Below are 21,479 nucleotides of genomic sequence, written 5' to 3' on the forward strand. Positions count from 1 at the left end.
CTACTTGCCAGTAATTTTACAGCAGGTGCCCTGATCACAAACGTAACCCGTTGCACAAAAACACACATGCATGCGGTAATGCTGTCCAGATGCAGAGACAAAATGTCCTCCATAGCTTAACGATAATATCTCAGAGGGCAGGCTACCGATTTTTGGGACGTGCTTATCTCACTGAGAGTAAAGCCTCCAGATACGTACAGAGACACTGGCCATTTTGCATCTCACAGCGGATTCAAAGAAGTGCCATTTTCTTTGCCTGGCTTTATTGCTGCAGTGGTACAAAATCATTTGAGCAGCACATGCATGCTGACAGCGGAGAGGAGGAGAGACAGCAGAAGGAAAGATGAGTGGAAACAGAGAGGGAGGAGGGAGGGATGTTCCACCTCATCCATTCCCACTCATGCATTTCACGAAACACCCTAACACTATTCTTCATCACACTGCAAACACATACTTCAAGTCTGTAACAGACCTTTCCTGGTACACAGAGCAGCACTGATCCACCATTTTAGGCAGATGGATTTGGGCTCAGTTCTTCTACACAGACTGGATGTGACAATATGCTGTGATGGACTGAAACCTCTGGACAAGCTGCTGAGATAGCGTGTATTTGTTCCTCAACAGAATGTCTCTTTACTTCTCTGTACTCATGTGTTTATTCCTTTGGCATGAAATGAAACACGAAATTACAGATGAGATTTAGAGATGGTAAAATGATCATTGTTCAATTTTTTTAGACAGTAATAATATGTTTTTTGATAATTCTATCAGACATGATAATCATGCCAAGAAAATCTCATATGACGACAACCTAACAATCCATCATATGTACCAAGGTACTGGCAAAATGTGCAGAATCTCTATTACAAGTTGACTAAAATAAGTCTATCATTTCATCTTTTTAAGGTGGAAATTGTCATTAGTTTGACTGAAAACATTGTTGGGGTTTTTTCTTTCTGTTGTTTATTTGTTTTTTGGTTTTATATTTTTATTCATACAATTATCATACAATTCAATGTATCAACAGAGGAACGTTGTGGAAACCAAATATATTTATTATTAAAATCTAATCCTAAAACCTTCAGCATGAAATGAGTCAGCATTGAGTCTCCTTATTTTCTTTGCTGACCTGTAAAAAGCTTCCATATTTTATTAGTGCAGATTGTTCGTTTTTAATCTACTAAAATAAACAAAAAGTTCATTAAATTAAATAACAGCAACATAAAAAGAAAGCTAAGCTGAGGGACGGTGGGTGTGAGTTTAAGGAGCAAAGGAAGGGAGCGAGCGGGAGGGGGGTGTATTTGGCAGCGGTTGTGCGTGGGCACCGTGTTGTTATCCAGCTTCTCAGCAGGCAGGACACGCCTTCTCTGGGCTCCGTGATTTCTGCTGCAGCACCCTTCACGGCATTACATCACCCAGTCAGAGAGCACCCAGCACCCCACAAACTCCCACAGCCTCGTGCACGTGTGCTCAACGACACCACAGACGTCTATACTTTACCAACGCCAGTACACGCAACACGCGAGCGCGCGAGGGCACGCATACACTCTGTAAGTATAATCACGAGTGTGCACGTTCGAATAAAAAGAATAAACGACTGCACGTGTACGCTACAGCCAAAGATATACACCTCTCAGCTACACACACACACACACACACACACACCGCCACCACCCGTTTACGTAACACCAGACAGCCTCATAGCTGAGGACTTTTTTTCATTTGATTGAAGGTATTTTAATCACCTTATATTTTCCATATTATCCAAAAACTCGGTTATTGAATTGCCCATCATTAAGCCTAAAACCTTCATTTGAAATAACTTGTATTTTCAGGCTGACATATACAATTTTAAATGATCAGTTGTTAAAAAATTTAGAAATTTTATGGCCCAACTATGACACACTCAACGAAAAAATGCAGAAAACGACCAAACTAAAGAAAAGAGCATTCTCCAGAATCCTGCGTATTATTTGACTCTCCCCGCCCAGTGGGATTAGTGGTACCTTGAGAGCCCTTGGCTTTTTACACTTGATTTGTCAGCGTAGTTAATCGGATGCCAACCACGGGGGAAAAAGGACAGCCAAATTACCCGAATCACCCCCACCCCACCCTACACACTAACACCACCACCCTAACCTTAAATTAGGATGAAGGAAAATTAAGTCGGAGGGGGTGTTTTATATTTCTGCATCAAACACGCGTGGTACTCTGAGGCGTTTTTCAGTATATATCAATCCAACACTCGATCACATGTTAATAATAAACACACATTTACCATCAGATTTAACACAACCTGCCGAGGAATATTTAAAAAATAATCAAACGAAAGAATTTCTTTTTTCTTTCTAGAACTGTCAGCCTCGGAGATTATTAGCCATTTAATGTGTAGGTGACGAGACATCATTGGGCCCTTTGCAGGGGAAACAGACGCATTCTCTAGGTTTGGGTTACGCCCATCCAAAGAAGCGTTAAAAAAAATCCAGATTAGGAATTCCCCGTGCATAAAAGCACAAAGTAAAATAATCTAATCCTATTAACTCTACAAATCCGACACATCGAAATATGCACTGCAGCGGCGAAGAAAAAAAAACGTCTAACTGCCATCCGCCTGAACTCATTTTCACTCTTTTTCATGGGTTGGAAGTAGAGCTGCAGATGTTAGACGGCGTCAGATCGAGGCCTTGATTGTTATTTTGCGGCAGACGGTGGATTTTTATACAAGCACGGGCCCTTTTGTTTTTCTCCAGTGGAAAACAGTCAGATTTGATGTTAATGAGACATCCTGTATTTGCCGCAGTGTAAAAAAAAAATGGTGTAAAAGAGGAATAAAGACTGTCCAATTAAAATTACATTTTATTTATTTATTTATTTATTTTGTTGTTTTTGTTAAATGAATTCGAGCTGATCTTATAATCGGGCCCAGTTAAAGCAGGCCCCTTCACCAAATGTGGATTGATGCAGATGAAAAAAGTTGTAAGCTTGAAGGCGCCATGAAATGCAGTTTACTGAGAGGAGCAGAGCAGTCAGCAAACCTCCCTGCTGTTACTGCGGACGCCATTTGATCCACAGGGGAAAAATCCAAATCATCCAAAAACTCCTTTTACGGAAATGAAATTTTCCTCACATATAATCGCCATGCTCCATTTCAGCGGAGCACGTTCGTTTTCCCAGCAAATGCTAAAACTGAAGGATCTTGTTTAACCGGCTATTATTGATCTAGATAGAGTAATGTGAAGGCTTTTAAAGAATTCCGTTGAGTTGCGCTTAGTTTTAAAAAAAAATCAGAAAAAGGGATGATTGAGGAATGTGATGGTTATTTCATGGTGAAGAAGCGTGCAGCCTGCCGCCGCGCGCTGTCCATCTCCGGAAGGTCATGAATCAAACTGCTCAAATGACACGAAATGACATGAAGCTAAATGTAAAGATTGTAGGCTGGGTTTGTCGGGCCTAAAGGGCGTCGCAGTGTGTTTGACATTCCAGCATAAAAGCTGCAGACAAGAACAATGCGCGGACACTGGACACCTGGCGTTCACCTCGTCTATTATTCATCATTTTAAAAACGAGTTCTGCAGGTTTCCCTCAAAGCCTTGTTTATGGTACGCTTCATATTCAACACGAGCATGTTTATTTGTGTATGTGTGAAATATAATGAAACGAAAATTGAGCATTTCTGTTGTAAACAACGAGAGAGCGAGGGAAGGGGGGGGGGGGGGGGGGTAATTCTACACCCGCCTGTCACTGTGCGTCTGTTTCATCAGACCAATTTAGAAGACAACATGGCAGAAATTCTCATTTTCAGCCCCTCATACGCGACTTTTCCTTCAAGGAGACTCGGCACGTTCGCCGTTTCGGTGCGTACAAATTGTGAGTGAGGGGGAAACTCCCGTAAAAGTGGCTAGTCCCGTGGTACCTGTCCGTCAGGAGTGGAAACTCGATCCGCCTCTGCCCCATATTTTCCCTGGAACATGCTCCTGTCTCAGTTCAAGTCATACACGAATAAATGATATGGACAGACTAGACTACACAGACGACGTTACTGACCTTAGTTAAACAGACAACCAAGAGTATCCAACTGCTAAAATCCAACTCCACAGAGATCTTTTTTCCTTTTTTAGTCCAGACTTGTGTTGTTGTTTTTTAAGCAGCAGTGTTTCCGGCGCCGGTGGTGCTGATGTAGAGACGGTACAGTGACAGCTTTATCCTTCCTCACAGGTGCGACGACCACGGTGCATCATGGGCACAAAAGCCGCTGTTAGCTCGGTGCCACTTGCAGCGGCTGCAGGCGAAAGGCGCACACGCGCGCGCCACCCAGGTCCGCCCTCTCCTAAGCACCAGTACACGCCATTTAAAGGCATACTGGTTAATAACGGCCCGCTCTTTCGCACTCACACACCTCTAAATATGGTCTTTTGCGCTTTAGGCTCTTAATAGGCTTTGTCAGGAGGTGTGGTGCTTCACTTTATCACCGTGGGTCAGCAGCATACCAGATCTTTCAGGCTCCACATGAGGAGAAGAGCATGATGTAAGGTGTAGCTGCACCCGGCCATTGATTTGTGCTGTGTTTACAGTGTAATCGATATTACACTGATAACCTGACTGATTATGCATTACATTGTTTTTGTTTTAACCATAATTGAAGAATATGTGACAAAAAAATTAAAATGTGTTCAGTTTTCTTTAAATCACCTTTTTTTTTTTATAACTCCCTTTATTGTGGCTTTTCTTTGCAGTTGAAATCAGAGGACCTTCACAAAAAGAGAAGCTTTATTAGAGGAGGAGCCTGTCAGCAGCAGGCTAACAGTGCTGCTATCCAAGGTGCTGAAATGCCTGCAGACACCTCATAAAATATTTCACTGTTAGTATCTTTTGCAGTGCTCACTGAGGGAAATTAATTCTTCACCTTTATAATAACATGCTGCAGATAATTGTGGTAGCACATATATTTGGTGAGAGAAAACACACGTTTAACAAAATTTGTGTTCCTGTTAAGACTCATGGACATCCAACACTGTCAGTGCAGCAAACAGACCCACTGTTTATATTTTACTTTCTTCATCTTACTACAAGAATAAAATGACCTTGACATTTATGTAAAATACTAAAATGCTATCAGAAATACAAAGCAAACCAGCCAAAAATGAGTTGAACAGCAAGTTCTAATCATTTCAACTGTGGGAAGACCTGCCTGCAAAAGCATGCATTATTGTTACATGAATAGGTTTGAATAAACAGAGGTAGGCATGACATGGACATTTGTTTAATCTCCCTGTGTAACCGCCTCCACACACACGCACACACACACACACACACACACACACACAGTGAAGCACCTGCTTTCCTCCTGGATAAAGTTACTCAGGGAAACATATGCTGCTTACCTTATTGTTTTTCATTCACACTAAACTACATCAAAGCTCTGGTATTAGATAGCATGTTCTACATTTCAGTTCATCACACTGTATCTTACACAGGTTCCCAGATGTTCTTTTTAACCCTTTTGAAGGTCTTCCCTTTTCTTTCTGTAACACAGTGAAATGGAGCTGAATGGGCCGTCCACAGCTTTCCTCAGAGCAGTTTTTTCAAGCTCTGAAAACAACAGGACTACAGTTTTTTGGCAAGTGACCTCTTGTGGTTCCAAAGAAGAAATAGAATGATGTCACTATCTGATAACAACCTCGATGAAGACATCAGCAAAACAAGTGATTTTCTCTCCACTATTTTCTTTCCTTACATTAAACATGTTTTCTTCAAAGTCCTTGAAGCAAGTGTTGCAAATTATCTGTAAACACCTTTAAACTTAATCTGCTCAAATACATTTAAGTATTGAAATTTCTTGTCATTTGCAGACATTCTTGTTCCTTTTATTTTTCAATAAAAAAACAAAAAGTACAAATACAAAGAAAACTGAGGAATAAAAAACATGCTATCAAACTTTTCAAAATCATATTAAATAATTTGTTTGGCTCTGCACTTTCAAAATTAATCACATATAATTTCATAATATTTCACAATATATTTTGAAACATTAACTAAATTAATTTAATGTCACTGGTCATAAACTGTGACAGACAGGAGAACAAACTTGTTAGCCCAGACAAGCAAATGACAGCTACAAACTTCAGGACACACATGAAGTTTTTAGCTGTCATTTATTTACATTTCAGGAGCTTTCCTGGAAGGTCTCACACACTTGACATAAAACCCAAGTGTTTGATGAGCACAGTATTAAAAAATGTTCTTTGACTTTAGATCAATTATACATTTAATATCATTTGCTCAAAGATGTAAAACGATCTTGATCATTTTGTACTCTTAATTGGTAAATAAATCAACAAACAAGTCAGATACTTATCATTTACTTTTGACTTGTTCATCATTTCAGTTTAATTCAATCTTATTTGCATAGCACCCAATCACAACAAAAGTCCCATCAAGGTACATTATACTGTAAAGACACCTAAGACAGGAGTGTCTCCGGTGTCTCAGGTCACACTCCCCCAGTCCAGGAGGGATGTACAGCATTCCACTAAGGTGCAATGGAGGTATACGCCAGGCTTTGGTGGGCACCAGCTGAATGCAATTGTGATCACTAGTTAGACCCTCTGTTGTTTGCAGTGTGGGAGGTGCCCCAGGCCATGTCCAAGCCCGGCTAAAATGAGAGTCAATATGTTCTGGGCCTGAGAGCAAAGCTGCACACTTTGGGGAGATTGTCACAAGAAAATTTGCTCCAGGCCCAGGAACGTCAGCAGTGCCTGTACAACAGAGGGGTTAGACTCAGGTAGTTTTCACTAGGAGATAAAGTGCTTGTATTACTCACTTGACCCTTCGTGGTCACACTGCGAGTGGGGGATGTAGACTATGAAGTGGTACAGTCGGACAGGGGAGGACCCACACAGGTATATAACCTCAACCTCCTTAAAGCATGGAGAGAGGCTGAAACTGCTTCTCTGGTGAGCGTGGTTAATGAAAGAGATGAGTTGGTGCTGGAGGTGCCAAATTCAACAATTTCCGCCTCCCTCCATTGTGATGACCATCTCACACAGGCCCAAAGAGCAGATGTTGCTGCATTGCAACAGCAGTTTTCAGATGTGTTCTCCCCCCCTGCCCGGCCATACCAATCTCATAGAGCACCGTTTTGACACACGGGGTGGTGTGATGCTGGGTTCATGGCCCTACAGCTTAGCTGAGCATAAGACACAAACTGTTCAGAGAGAATTGGCTGAAATGCTGAAAATGGGTCTAATAGAAGAGTCGCACAGCGCTTGGTGTAGCCCCATAGTTCATGTGGTAAAGAAGCATGGGTCTATGTGGTTCTGTGTCGACTATAACAAAGTGAACAAGGAGTCATAGTTCGATGCTTATCCCATGCCCTGGGTTTATGGCTCAGTTTTTCACAACACTGGATTTAACCAAGGGATACTGGCAGATTCCTTTGTCTGCAGTTCAGGAAAAATGGCTTTCTCCACTCCATACTCTTTGTACCAATTCATCTTCTGTTCAGCTTGTTTGGAGCTCCCCTCCAGGATGGCCAAACTTCTCACCCTATCTCTAAGGGAGAGGCCAGCCACCCTTCAGAGGAAGCCCTGCCGCTAATATCCGCAATCTCGTTCTTTTGGTCACTACCCACAGCTCGTGACCATAGGTGAGGGTAGGGACATAGATCGAGCGGTAAATTGAGAGCTTCGCTTTTACACTCAGCTCTCTCTTCACCACAACAGACCAGTACAGCGTCCGCATCACTGCAGCCGCAGCACCAATCCATCTGTTGATCTTCCGCTCCCTACTCCCATCACTCGTGAGCAAGACCTCAAGATCTTAAACTCTTCCACTTGGGGCAGGAACTCATCCCAAACCCGGAGTGGGCACTGCACCCTTTTCCGGCTGAGAACCATGGCCTCAGATTTGGAGGTGCTGATTCTCATTCCCACCACTTCACACTCAGCTGCAAACTGTTCCAAGGTGACCTGGAGGCCATCACCTGATGAAGCCAACAGAACCACATCATCCGTGAAAAACAGAGATGCGATTCTGAGACCAACCAAGTGAAAGCCTTACGCCACTTGGCTACACCAAGAAGCTGTGTCCATAAAAATTCTGAACAGAATCGATGACAAAGGGCAGCCCTGGCAGAGCCCATCACCCACCAGGAACGAATCCAACTTATTGCCGGCTATGCGGGCCAAGCTCTTGCAATGGTTGTATAAGGATCAAGTATCCTTGAGAGGATAAAGAGCTGATCCAGTGTTCCATGACCAGGACAAAAACCACATTGTTCCTCCTGTATCTGAGGTTCAACTAACGGACGGACTCTCCTTTCCAGCAACCTGGCATAGACCTTTCCAGGGAGGCTGAGGAGTGTGATTCCCATGTAGTTTGAACACATCCTATCCGGGGGTACTACCCCTGATCTCCATGCAACATTGTAGAGGCCTGTCAACCAAGACAGCCCTACAACTTCCAGAGCCTTCAGGAACTCGGGGCCAACCTCATCCAACCCAGGGGCTCTGCCACCAAGGAATTGTTTAACTGCCTCAGTGACCTCGCGCCTGGAGATTGGCGGGTCATCCCCTTCGTCCCCAGACTCTCCTTCCTCCACAGAAGAGGTGAGAGTGAACATGTGCCGACAGTTTTCTCAGTCGAAGTCAGCAGTACTCCACCCGCACTTTACACAGTGCTGGTAGCACACAGGTTTTCCCTCCTGAGTTGCCTGACAGTTTGAATCTCTTCCAGGCAGTCCGAAAATCTTTTTCCATGGCCTCTCCAAACTCCTCCTACACCCGAGTTTTTGCTTAAGCCACTGCCCGAGCCGCGTTCCGCTTGGCCTGTCGGTACCTATCAGCTGCCCCCGGAGTCACACAGGCTAACCAAGGCAGATAGGACTCCTTCTTCAGCTTGGTGGCTCCCCTCACCTCTGGTGTCCACCATTTGGTTCGGGGGTTACCACCACGACAGGCACCAACCACCTTGAGGCCACAGCTCAGTGCAGCAGCATGGTCCATTCAGACTCAGTGTCCCCAGTCGCCCTCGGAATGCTGTTGAAGCTCTGCTAGAGGTGTGGATTGAAGATCTCGCAGACCGGGGCCTCTGTTAGGCGTTCCCAGCACACCTTCACTGTACGTTTAGGCACGCCAGGTCTGTCCAGCATTCTCAGTTGACAGCTCAGCACCCCTCTTTACGAGTGTCCAGAACATATGGCCTAAGGTCTGGTGATACGATTACAAAATCGATCATCGACCTGTGGCCTGGAGCATCCTGGTGCCACGTAGACTTGTGGACACTCTTATGTTCGAACATGGTGTTCATTATGGACAAACTGTGGTTTGCACAGAAGTCCAATAACGAAACACCGCTCGGGTTCAGATCCGGGAGGCCGTTCCTCCCAATCACGCCCCTCCAGGTCTCGCTGTCATTGCCCACGTGAGCATTGAAGTCTCCCAGTTTGACAACAGAGTCCCCAGGTGGAGCACCCTCCAGTACCCCACCCAGGGACTCCAAGAAGGCTGGGTACTCTGAACCGCCACTCAGCCCATAAGTGCAAACGAAGGTCAGGACCCGTTCCGCGAGCCGGAGGCAAAGGGAACAAATCCTCTCGTCCACTGGGAGAAAACCCAACATACAGGCAGCAAGCTGAGGGGATACCAGGATACCCACCCCTACCCGCCACGTCTCACCAGGAGCAACACCAGACTGAGACAGATTCCAGTCCCTCTCCAGGAGACTGGTTCCAGAGCCCAAGCCGTGCGTCAAGATGAGCCACGCTATATCTAGCCGGTACCTCTCAACCTCACGCACTAACTCAGGCTTCTTCCCCACCAGAGAGGAGGCATTTCATGTCCCAATTGCCAGTCTTGGTAGCTGGGGATCAGTCCCCCAGGACCTTCCCTCCTGGGCGTCATCCGGTTTACAATGCACCCAACCCCTACGGCGCCTCCTGCGGTTGGTGGACCTGCAGGAAGATGGGCCCATGTCCATTTTTTGGGTTGTGCCCCGACGGGCCCCATGGACTAAGGTCCAGCCACCAGACACTCACCCTCGGGCACCCTCCCCGCGCCTGGCTCCAGGGTAGGCTCTGGTAACCCTATCCTGGGCAGGGTGAACTGTTCCTTCGATGGTCTTCTCATAGGGGTTTTCTGAATCGCTCTTTGTCCGGTCCCTCACCCAGGACCAATTTGCCATGGTTTGATTACAGACACACAAAAAAACCCTGATAGGGTTTAAAAAACATTATCATGAATTTATCAGTCTACCATCAAAAAATCTGTTTTCTGCATTATTCGCTTGCTTATTATCAGCATCAGTCTATGTCTTGTGTTCAGTGCTGTTGGCCAATGTTTTTTGTGTGTTTTTTTCAAATGACCTCCAACAAGAAAGCCTAATGTCTGCTGTTCAATACTGAAGAAATTTAAACTTTTTAAATTCTGCCAAATTACAAAGCTCTTAGCTGTGTCTGTAATCAAACCTCTGCAACTTTGCTCTGCTTCACTTCAGCAGCATCAGGTAATGTTCATATGTTGATTCATGGTTTTCTTCAGTTTTTGATCTACTGCAGAATATTTTAAGGTTATCTGCTATAAAAAGCCAGGCATGACCATCCGCTTGACTGATTTTACCTGAAAGGGTGCCCCAGATCTAATCCAGTGGGCGGAACACTGTCAGGTGGTATTCGTGAGCTCATTTCCCTTCAGGATTACCTCCTCGAACACTCATTCACCCTCTGCTCAGACCACACCCCACTGCAGTGACTCTACCATGTGAATGATGCCGACGCCCAGATCACCAGGTTGTATTTGGCTTTACAGCCCTTTAAATTCAAGGCGGTCAATAGGCCTCATGCTCGGGGAGGGATGGTGCGCCAGGCTCGAGGGGCAGTGCTAGTGGGCTGCTGCACCTCATTGAGTAATCACATCTCCCCCCTTTTTCAGTGACTGTGTGGTGTCGGCTGGGAAGCTGTCTAGTCAGAGATGCGCCAACCGTGCAAGACAAATATGCTCTTTTGTAAAAAAAAAAAAAAAAAAATCATTATAAACCTCACCAAGCTGTCAAGAGTCATGAGTAGGGTTACATATATGTTATGCCTTCTAATAATATTGCTTAAGGGAAGCAGGTATAATGTAAATAAGCACTTAAGGAAAGCAATTAATAGATCACTAGATGTTATCATATTACATGACAGTTACATACATCATTAGTCATTCAGTTTATGACTGACTTTCAAGTAGTGATGTGTCGGTCGTGAACGAAACAGCTCTCAGAGCCGACTCTTTGAAGTGAACGACGCGAGCCGGCTCCTTATTGGGAGCCGTGGTTTTTTTTTCTTTCTCTCACCCTCTCTCTCGCCCTTTCTTTCGCTTCACTCTGAACGCGAGCCTTGTGCTTTGCTCTGGGCAGAAGGGGGAGGGGCGGTAGTTACACTCGCAGTAGCACAGGAACAGAGCGGGAGGGAAAGAGAGAGAAAGAGAGCCAGGGACAACAACAACACATTAGAAAGGTATAGTAATCATCCACAACTATTTTCAGTTGCGGATGATAAAGGATTCAGAAAGTTTATTCATGCAGGCCCATATGACAGAGAATGTGCATCTTCTTTTTGTTTTGCATATTTTAATTTATATTTAATTGTGTTGTGGTTTGCAGTGTTTTGTGTTGTTTCACTTTAAATTTGTTTGAAAAGAAAAAGCTGAAAATTTAAATATTTAAAAGTTGAAATGTAAATAGTTACTTTTTGTATTATATGATTTATTTATTACATTTTATGTGGAGTGAATAAATAAAAGTATAGCTGGAGTTTGTACATGCTTTGGAATTTGTACGTGCTTTTTGGAGTTTGTACATGCTTTATCTCTAGGGGCCACCGTATATATTTATATGTGAACATATATAGATAAAACCACAGGTTTTTTTACATTAGTAGTTCCTTTTGCGCATAATTTTATATTGTTGTTGATAATAAATTAATTACAGCAACAAAACAACCTGAAGAGCCGGTTGGGAGCCGAAAGAGCCAGCTCTTTTTAGTGAGCCCAACCAAAAGAGCCGGTTCTCTAAAAAGAGCCGGAAATCCCATCACTACTTTCAAGTTATTTGTTAACCATTTACCAACACAGTTTTATGGCCAACTTCAAGGTTTAATAAAGGCTTATGAACAAGTTAGAACATTTTTTTTTTAAATACCACCTACCAATCATCTACAAATGTCTATTCATATCTTTTGAAAAGTAACTTATAATTATGCCATAATAAAATGTTGCACTGGATCCTTACAGTGATTAGTTTCTCCTGTTATCTTGCCAGCTGACATGCCTGCTAATAAGATTGTTGTGGCACTCGATGGCCTTTATTTCACCTTAAACACTTCCAGGTGCCTCACTCTTAATTGTTCCCATGCTTTTAAAACACAGCATGATGATGGGTATAACCAGTGTAAACATCAGGTACCTGGATGTCCCACAGCTTTGGAGTGAGTGTGGTAAGATACAAGGTCATCTCAAACCTCACATTAGTAAGTAGGATAGTATTGATCACATGATTTCTTAACATGATACTTTAGCAAAGCATTCTTTTCTCCTCATTGAAGAATATTGCTGAAACTAAATGCCTATGTAACCACCTACACACACACACACACACACACACACACACACACACACACACACACACACATCTACTATTTTCCCCATCTTACATGGTGGGGAAGCTGTACTTTTTGGGGCACAGGAGTGGACCGTATGGCGGGGTGACTTAATCTTACAGAAATCAAGGTGATTTTAAATATGATGTTAGTAACTTGAGGTATAGTGTAAGTAATTTTAAGGAAAAACCAACAATTATTTTAGAGTGATCTAATCGTTTCCAGGTAATTTACAGGGAAGGAGACACAAACTGTACTGCAGGTAAGGTAGAGCAAGTAAGTACTGTTTAAGTAATTTTGTGCATAATGGATGTTTCACTGTTCAACAGTCTTTTTATTTTAAATATAAAAATGATACAGTGATAAGAACTTTTCTCCTATTCTCGTTGAAATTACACATACAATCAACTTTGCAGGGCATAGGCTGATATGAGCCTCTAATAATGGAGACAAGGTGAGTTGTTTTTATGTATAAAGGCAAATTTACACCATTGGGCCCATGCAGCTCTCAAAACCTGACATAGGTGTAACACTGTCTGCGTAGCTGGATTTAAGACGTTAGTGTCATGGTCCTGAGTCTGTGGACTCAGTGGTTTTGTTTTGATTATTATTATCTTTTGATTTCGGGCTTATTCTGGTTAAGACTTTCTAGTTCTTTGGTTTTGGTTTCTGTGCTTCCTTGGTTTAGTGTCTAGTCACCCTGCCCATGTGTTCCCTCTGTTCTCTGTCAGTTTTACTTTGAAGGTCCGTGTCTGATGTCAGTGTATTCAGTTTGCGTCCTCACTCCTCCCTCCTGTGTGTATCGATAGTGTGTATTGTCTTGTGCTCGTCACTGGTGCTTCTGTATTTCCTCCGCGTAGCTTCCTGTGTTCCTCTGTGAGTCATCCAGTGTTTCTCACTGCATGTCATCCTGTGAGTTTAGGTTTCAGATTCATTTGTTAGATTTTCCCACTTTAGGTTATTTCTTAGTTCCTGTCCTCGCCACCTCCGCTTCTGTCTGTATTTTCACTACGTGTAATTAAAGCTTACTCATCGCATCAAAGCCAGTGCCTGCATCTCATAACTCCACACCCCTGCCGCCGCAGCTGTGACAATTAGTGCTTAAAGTTAAAGTTTTTATAGCATGTTTATTGACATTGTGCCAGTACAGGGCATGACCTCATCGGGTTGGTTTGTTGGTTGCGGTCTTACAGTAGTTACTGTTAGCTGACTAGAACCCCTGGCTCTAACAATGAGTTTTATGTTAAGAAACTGAGGATATTTCACTGTCTGTCTCTTAAGCAGTAAGTGGTTTTGTGTTGTCTTCATAATCCACCAGAAAATGATTCTTCCTCATGTGGCTGGATGTACCGAGCAGCGCAATCAGCTAATGCAATCAGGGCTATTTTATTCAATAAAATAGTGTCTGTTTTCCCAAGTGCATCCAAACAGTTAACATCATATCAAGTTCATACAGTGGCTTGCAAAAGTACTCGGCCCCCTTGAACTTTCCCACATTTTGTCACATTACAGCCACAAATATGAATCAATTTTATTGGAATTCCACGTGAAAGACCAATACAAAGTGGTGTACACGTGAGAAGTGGAACGAAAATCATACATGATTCCAAACATTTTTTACAAATAAATAACTGAAAAGTGGGGTGTGCGTAATTATTCAGCCCCCTGAGTCAATACTTTGTAGAACCACCTTTTGCTGCAGTTACAGCTGCCAGTCTTTTAGGGTCTGTCTCTACCAGCTTTGCACATCTACAGACTGATTCTTGCCCATTCTTCTTTGCAAAACAGCTCCAGCTCAGTCAGATTAGATGGACAGCGTTTGTGAACAGCAGTTTTCAGATCTTGCCACAGATTCTCGATTGGATTCAGATCTGGACTTTGACTGGGCCATTCTAACACATGGATATGTTTTGTTTTAAACCGATCCATTGTTGCCCTGGCTTTATGTTTAGGGTGGTTGTCCTGCTGGAAGGTGAACCTCCGCCCCAGTCTCAAGTCTTTTGCAGACTCCAAGAGGTTTTCTTCCAAGATTGCCCTGTATTTGGCTCCATCCATCTTCCCATCAACTCTGACCAGCTTCCCTGTCCCTGCTGAAGAGAAGCACCCCCAGAGCATGATGCTGCCACCACCATATTTGACAGTGGGGATGGTGTGTTCAGAGTGATGTGCAGTGTTAGTTTTCCACCACACATAGCGTTTTGCATTTTGGCCAAAAAGTTCCATTTTGGTCTCATCTGACCAGAGCACCTTCTTCCACATGTTTGCTGTGTCCCCCACATGGCTTGTGGCAAACTGCAAACGGGACTTCTTATGGTTTTCTGTTAACAATGGCTTTCTTCTTGCCACTCTTCCATAAAGGCCAACTTTGTGCAGTGCACGACTAATAGTTACCCTATGGACAGATTCCCCCACCTGAGCTGTAGATCTCTGCAGCTCGTCCAGAGTCACCATGGGCCTCTTGGCTGCATTTCTGATCAGCGCTCTCCTTGTTCGGCCTGTGAGTTTAGGTGGACGGCCTTGTCTTGGTAGGTTTACAGTTGTGCCATACTCCTTCCATTTCTGAATGATGGCTTGAACAGTGCTCCGTGGGATGTTCAAGGCTTGGGAAATCTTTTTGTAGCCTAAGCCTGCTTTAAATTTCTCAATAACTTTATCCCTGACCTGTCTGCTGTGTTCTTTGGACTTCATGGTGTTGTTGCTCCCAGTATTCTCTTAGACAACCTCTGAGGCCGTCACAGGGCAGTTGTGGAGCTTTTTTGCAAAGAAGAATGGGCAAGGATTTCAGTCTGTAGATGTGCAAAGCTGGTAGAGACATACCCTAAAAGACTGGCAGCTGTAATTGCAGCAAAAGGTGGTTCTACAAAGTATTGACTCAGGGGGCTGAATAATTACGCACACCCCACTTTGCAGTTATTTATTTGTAAAAAATGTTTGGAATCATGTATGATTTCCGTTCCACTTCTCACGTGTACACCACTTTGTATTGGTCTTTCACGTGGAATTCCAATAACATTGATTCATGTTTGTGGCTTTAATGTGACAAAATGTGGAAAAGTTCAAGGGGGCCGAATACTTTTGCAAGCCACTGTAATTCAGGATGTATGTAACTGTCATGTATTCCTTATGGGCTCATGCTGTTCAGTATAAGAAGGCAACATCTCAAACCAAATCATTTTCAAGCTGGAAAAAGCAAAACAAGGAAATGACTGCAATGAGGTATATGTTTTTAAAAAGAGTGTCACATACACAACAAATGTATAAATAAAAATGTTGTCACAAATAAACTGTAAAGATGAACAGACAACTTAAAATAAATATACTCAGTGGAACATTTGTTTTTATAATTTATCGACATGTTTACAATCCATTTTAGCTCTTATTTTCTGTTCTGATATCAAAAGTTATTTTGAGGCAGACTGTTTTCTTGGATTTGGTAAATGTTTAAATATGCAATTGTAACTCTCTAGTGCCACCTTAAAACCTGTAGTCGGTAAAAGGACATGATGTCGTCAGTAAACAGGAAGTAAGTCTGTGAATTAAGGAGGAGGCATGTGCAGCATGGTGGCCTTAGCCAGATAAATCCAGTGGCATCCACATACATCCTATGCCTTTGGTAGCATTGTGGGTATGTATAGACTTGTTTTATGTTTTATGTGCATGTATAGACCATTTTCTTTCAAGTAAGTTCATTTTTCTGTAAGTTTAATGATAAAACCAATCTTATGCAGTTTACGCTTATGGAGCTAGTTAAAGGGGAACGACAAACAAATTAGAGGCATTCATTACAGCAAGAGTTGTTAAAATCATAATTTGATGTTTGTATTTGAGTTAAAAAGGGAAGTAATTCATATGAACATTGCATGTTGACTTATATTAAAAAACTGGGTTAATATATTTTCATCGTTATATATGTACATGGTGAATAAGTACAGTGATTATGCCTCGTACTGTTTGTTACAGTTTCACCTTTCCCTGTGTCAATAAACCTGTGAACCGGGAATCGTGTAGTCAGAGTCTTGATATGGGGGAAGGAGTTTAGCTGACTGCCCAACCATAGCAGAGGCAGCACATTTTCAATAAGAAATGTTTCTAATTCTGCTTTATGATGTATTACTTAAAGTAAATGCTGAGCAGTGACTGTAACAATGTAACAATTAGTACATTGCTTTACAGTTTAATGTGTCTTAGTTTCATAGTGTTTTTATAATATATTTACATTAAATACAGAAATATCCATGAATAAGCAATTGTACCCAAACTTGACCTGTATTTTATAGTAACAGGATTTAATCCCACTTAATCTGTCCTTTTCAATAAGTGATTGCTTTACACCTTGATTCTTCTGACACTGCACAGAAAAGAGAATCCAATGATCCTCTTAGTACTCAAACTGCATCTGAGGAGTCCCTTGTGTTTATTGGCTGTACCACATTACAGCTTTTCTAACACCTGTAGAGAGCATTTGTATTGAACTGGAGCAGCTATTAGCACCTTTTCACCACCCACGTTACAAAGAAAGGTCCTTCGATGTTTAATCACAAACAATGAAGCAATAAATTCTGAATTAAGTGTACAAAAAGTTTGATAAATTTCAATTACTTGTAATTATGTACATCTTCTTTTATTAAAATATAATTACTATTTCAATAATGTGTTACAAATCTTACAATATCTCTAAATGTCATTTGATTCATTGTTAATTCTTTCCTGTGAGGGTGATCATTCTGTAGATCACAGGGATTCTGTTGACTTAAAATTTGTGATTTAAAATTCAAAAAACTTCTTACTTGTAGTGACCCGTTATGCAGCCCCTTAGTTCAAGCTTTGTATGAAGCTTTGTATCTCACCCCAACCGGTCGCAGCAGATGGCTCCGCCCCTCCCTGAGCCTGGTTCTGCCGGAGGTTTCTTCCTGTTAAAAGGGAGTTTTTCCTTCCCACTGTCGCTAAAGTGCTTGCTCACAGGGGGTCATATGATTGTTGGGTTTTTCTCTGTATCTATGAAGCACCTTGAGGCGACTTTTGTTGTGATTTGGCGCTATATAAATAAATGGCCTATAAATGGCCTGTATTTGTATAGCGCTTTACTAGTCCCTAAGGACCCCAAAGCGCTTTACACATCCAGTCATCCACCCATTCACACACACTGGTAAATAAAATGTGTGAATGTGTGTTCAACTCATTTCAGTAAAATTGAATTGAATTGAATTGAATTGAATATGAAGCAGGAAGATCTTTTCTGACTCCTTGCTCTCGCTCCAAAGGCTAAAAAGGCATACAAGAGTAGTGGGGTTTTTACACAAATTTCAGTTTCTTAACCTTTTCACACATAGTGGTCACTACAGTGGACAGCTATTCAAAGGCTGTTGTCTTGTATTTGTGTCAGTGTTGATGGTATACTTGCACATAAACACAACACACAGTGTATATTATTTATTCGTTTGTCAAATTCATAAGTCAAAATGTATGTTGTCTACCTAGGTGGACATGTAAAAACTCTTTGAAGAGTACATGTCAAGTTCAAAAACCTTTTTTCATGCCTAAGGATGAATAAAAATACTTGAGTTTGAGATTGAGGTTGTCATAATTCATGCATGAAAGGGTTAAACATCTATATTCATTGGAAACGTGAGTGAGCAACACCAGCAGCTCACTGAACAACAACCTAAGCAATAACCGTTGCATTAAAGGTTTTATAATGGATACCTTTGTACATGCTCTGTTTTTCATCAGTGTGACGGGGCAGAGTAACAGTTGGAATTTAGACATTCAAAACTGGTTAAAGACAGTAATTTTGACTTTTAATTTAGACTTGAGGTGAACAAGAGTCAGTCCAAACTTTGGATCAAAAAAGTTTGGAGTCATACAAAAGTACTAAAGACAGAAAAATTAATAAAGATATATAAAGATAAAAATAAATAAAGTCTACTTTAACAAACTCTTTAGGGACTGAACTCTATTTATATTCTTGAATTAGAATAATTCACAGTATAAAATAAGGAATGCTTATTGTGAAATGATCAGGACCCACGCAGTGTTCAGCACCCGGTCCATGAGGTGCTGGAACGTGGCCGGGGTTCCGAACAAGCCGAAGAGAAGTGTGACGAATTGGTTAAACCGTACAGAGTGGAGAAGGCTGTTGTTTTTCTTGGAGTCTGCAGATAAGGGAATCTGTCAGTAGCCCTTGGTTAAATCCAGCGTCATGAAAAATTGAGTGGTGCCTAACCGGTCCAGGAGCTTGTCGACCCGGGGCATGGGGTAGGCATGAATTTGGCACCTCCAACCCCAACTCATCTCTTTCCTTAACCAGGCTCACCAGAGAAGCAGTTTCAACTTTGCTCTCAGGTCCATGACGTACTGACTCTCATTTTTTGCCGGGCTTGGACCTTCCTCCCAGTTTTCCTTAATTAGGTCCAACACCCCCCGTGGCTTCCTGATAACAGCAGTTGAAAAGGGGAAAAATGCTGATTTAAGATTTAGATTTAAGATTTAGATTTAATGCTGAATAATTTGTACAGTTCTCTTAGTGTGCGAGACATGAACAGCGTGCCCTGGTCAGTCAGTATCGCTTTCGGGATGCCAACTCGGGAGATGACCTGAAACAGCACCTGCGCCACACTCTCTGCAGAAATGGTACTGCACTCCACTGCAGCAGAGCTAGAGACCACACCCCTGCCCTCTTCAAGGCCACAGTCTCTCTTCTCTCTTGATGGAGTAAATCGTAGAAGAAACTGTTGGAAATTGAGTGTTTAGAGCAAATGCACTATGGCCAAAGTCTACACCCAAAAGTTCACTCAAAATAAAATTGATATTTTAAACACTTAAGTGGGATGATGAATGATACAAATTTCATGACGGGATTTTTGTTTACTGTAACATATCATGTTTGGTTCTTTCCTTAGTGTCTTGAGCCTTTTAGTTCTTATAGTTTCTCTTTATAATTACAGTTTATTAGTTCCTTGAGTATTTCTCTCCATGTCTGCTTGTTTGGAGAGAGGTAGCTTCGGTACGTGACATGGATGTAACCTGGCCTCAGGTTAAAGATTCTCTGATTTAGATACTTCATGATCTTTTTTTGTGCCATCCTCAGTCTCATGCTCATTTGGTGAGCATATTCATGATCCCTGAAGAACATACATACTTCAACATACGACACATTTTGATTTTAACAGCACTGGCTGTATATAGATTTGAATTTACAATGGGAACAAAATAAGAGTAGCATACGTTGTTTCACCCAGTACAGTACACAGAACATTAATGTGTTTGTCTGAACTCTGTGATAGAGTGAGAACAACAAGTTTCTCTGCATTTTGCATAAATACTGAATACAAGAATCGCTGCAAATCGCTCAAATGAGTGATATATAGGGGTTCTGTTGAGTTTCAAGGTGATCCCTCTGGGGGACTTATTCATCTTCTTCGCAAAAAATAATTATAGTGCAAGAAAAACAGACAGACAGAAAGAAAGACATTTAACTGCAGAGGGTCTAGTACTGAGGGATAGCGATGGTGATAAAGATAAAGTGAAATAAATAGAAAGAGAACGGCGCTTTTTACTGCCCTCTAACAGCATATATACTAAGGATGGGGAACAGGGAGTGATTGTGAACAGAGCTCTATTGTTCACACTACTTTGTTATCTCCTTCACCTCAGAGTATATAAATCATGCCTGCCCACAAGGAGCAAGGAGGGTGTGTGTATGTGTGTGTAGATATGTGGTTATTTGCTGCATACCTCTGTCGGGGGGGTGACGCACATACTGACAAAAGAAAGTTGACATGCCAGTGACCAGCAATGTCAAGTGACTGAACTGGTCCATAATACAGAGTGTTAAACAGCAATATTCATTAACTCTGGTAAGCCCCATACTAGCCCTTGATATGCTCACACTATCTCAGAATAAGCAGATGCATCCTTACAAAGGCTCTGTTTCCCAGTAAGCAGATCAATCATAAAAACATAAGACCACCTGACATTAGAATAAACTGATTGCTTTTGTTAACATCTGTAGCTTAAATAAGTACTAGATAAACTTTTGTTGTTGCACCACAAATATATGACCAGCGACACTCTATAACACTGATCTATTGGTAATCTGTAAATTATTACCAATAATCAGTGTCTCAGTGAAGAGGCGTACATCCTGATAAAAACAGTACATTAGCAGTAACCAGGGCATTGTAATGCAAAATTGTCGCGAAGACATTTTTATATTTGGTAATTCCAACCCTTACCCTATAGTCACAAGCTTTACAACAGTGACATAAAAATAGGCTGTAAAGGATTTATCCTGCACAATATTTTTGGTGTTCCTAGGACTGTGCTCTTCTGGACAAAGATCTCAGATGTCGTCCCTGGGATTCGCCCAGTTTGGGAATCATTGCACCACAGGGGCTACTGTTGCTTTCACACTCTGTAACTTCTCTAGTTCCATTATCATACTTTGGAATTTCTCAAGCTTCTCGTGTTCCTTCTTCCTGATGTTCCTGTCAGTTGATATAGATACATATATCACTAAGTCTTCTTCCTTTGCTTGCCCACCACTGCTATGTCTGGTTGATTAGTCATCAGAAGTTTGTCGATGTTTATCTGGAAGTCCCGCAGGATCTTAGTGAATCCCATTTTGACCGTGGGACTTCAAGGCCATACTTGTCACATATGTTGTTGTATACTATGCCAGCCACTTTGTTATAGCATTCCTGCTAGCATCTTGAAGCTTACTGTTATGTGCTGGAATATCTCAGGGGCATCTTTACACAGTCTGCTAGAAGTCCCAAGGTCAAAATAGGATATACCCCAAGTAGTTGAGAATGACCTGAGAGAATGAGCTAAGATCAATTCAGTTCAG

The 21,479-nt window shown here is 42.1% G+C and overlaps 1 protein-coding gene and 1 long non-coding RNA gene across 3 annotated transcripts in view; one reads left to right on the forward strand and one right to left on the reverse strand.

The window, feature by feature from the left end:
- Positions 1 to 4,249, reverse strand: part of nrxn3a (neurexin 3a) — a 233,810-nt gene extending 229,561 nt beyond the window's left edge. Inside the window, 1 exon segment of the mRNA XM_013264683.3 lies at positions 4,045 to 4,249. The gene's annotated coding sequence lies outside the window, so the exon portion shown is untranslated.
- LOC112843036 (uncharacterized) lies at positions 3,388 to 5,803 on the forward strand. 2 transcript variants are annotated; one of them, XR_003215124.1, is made up of 3 exons: positions 3,388 to 3,599; positions 4,734 to 4,818; positions 5,534 to 5,803. It is a non-coding gene; the product is annotated as an uncharacterized LOC112843036 (long non-coding RNA). The 2 variants fall into 2 exon arrangements; XR_003215123.1 differs by lacking the exon at positions 3,388 to 3,599 and adding an exon at positions 4,386 to 4,525.
- The last annotated feature ends 15,676 nt before the right edge of the window (positions 5,804 to 21,479 follow it).

This window comes from Oreochromis niloticus, linkage group LG19, assembly GCF_001858045.2.
Source record: "Oreochromis niloticus isolate F11D_XX linkage group LG19, O_niloticus_UMD_NMBU, whole genome shotgun sequence".
In the NCBI taxonomy this organism is placed as follows: domain Eukaryota; kingdom Metazoa; phylum Chordata; class Actinopteri; order Cichliformes; family Cichlidae; genus Oreochromis; species Oreochromis niloticus.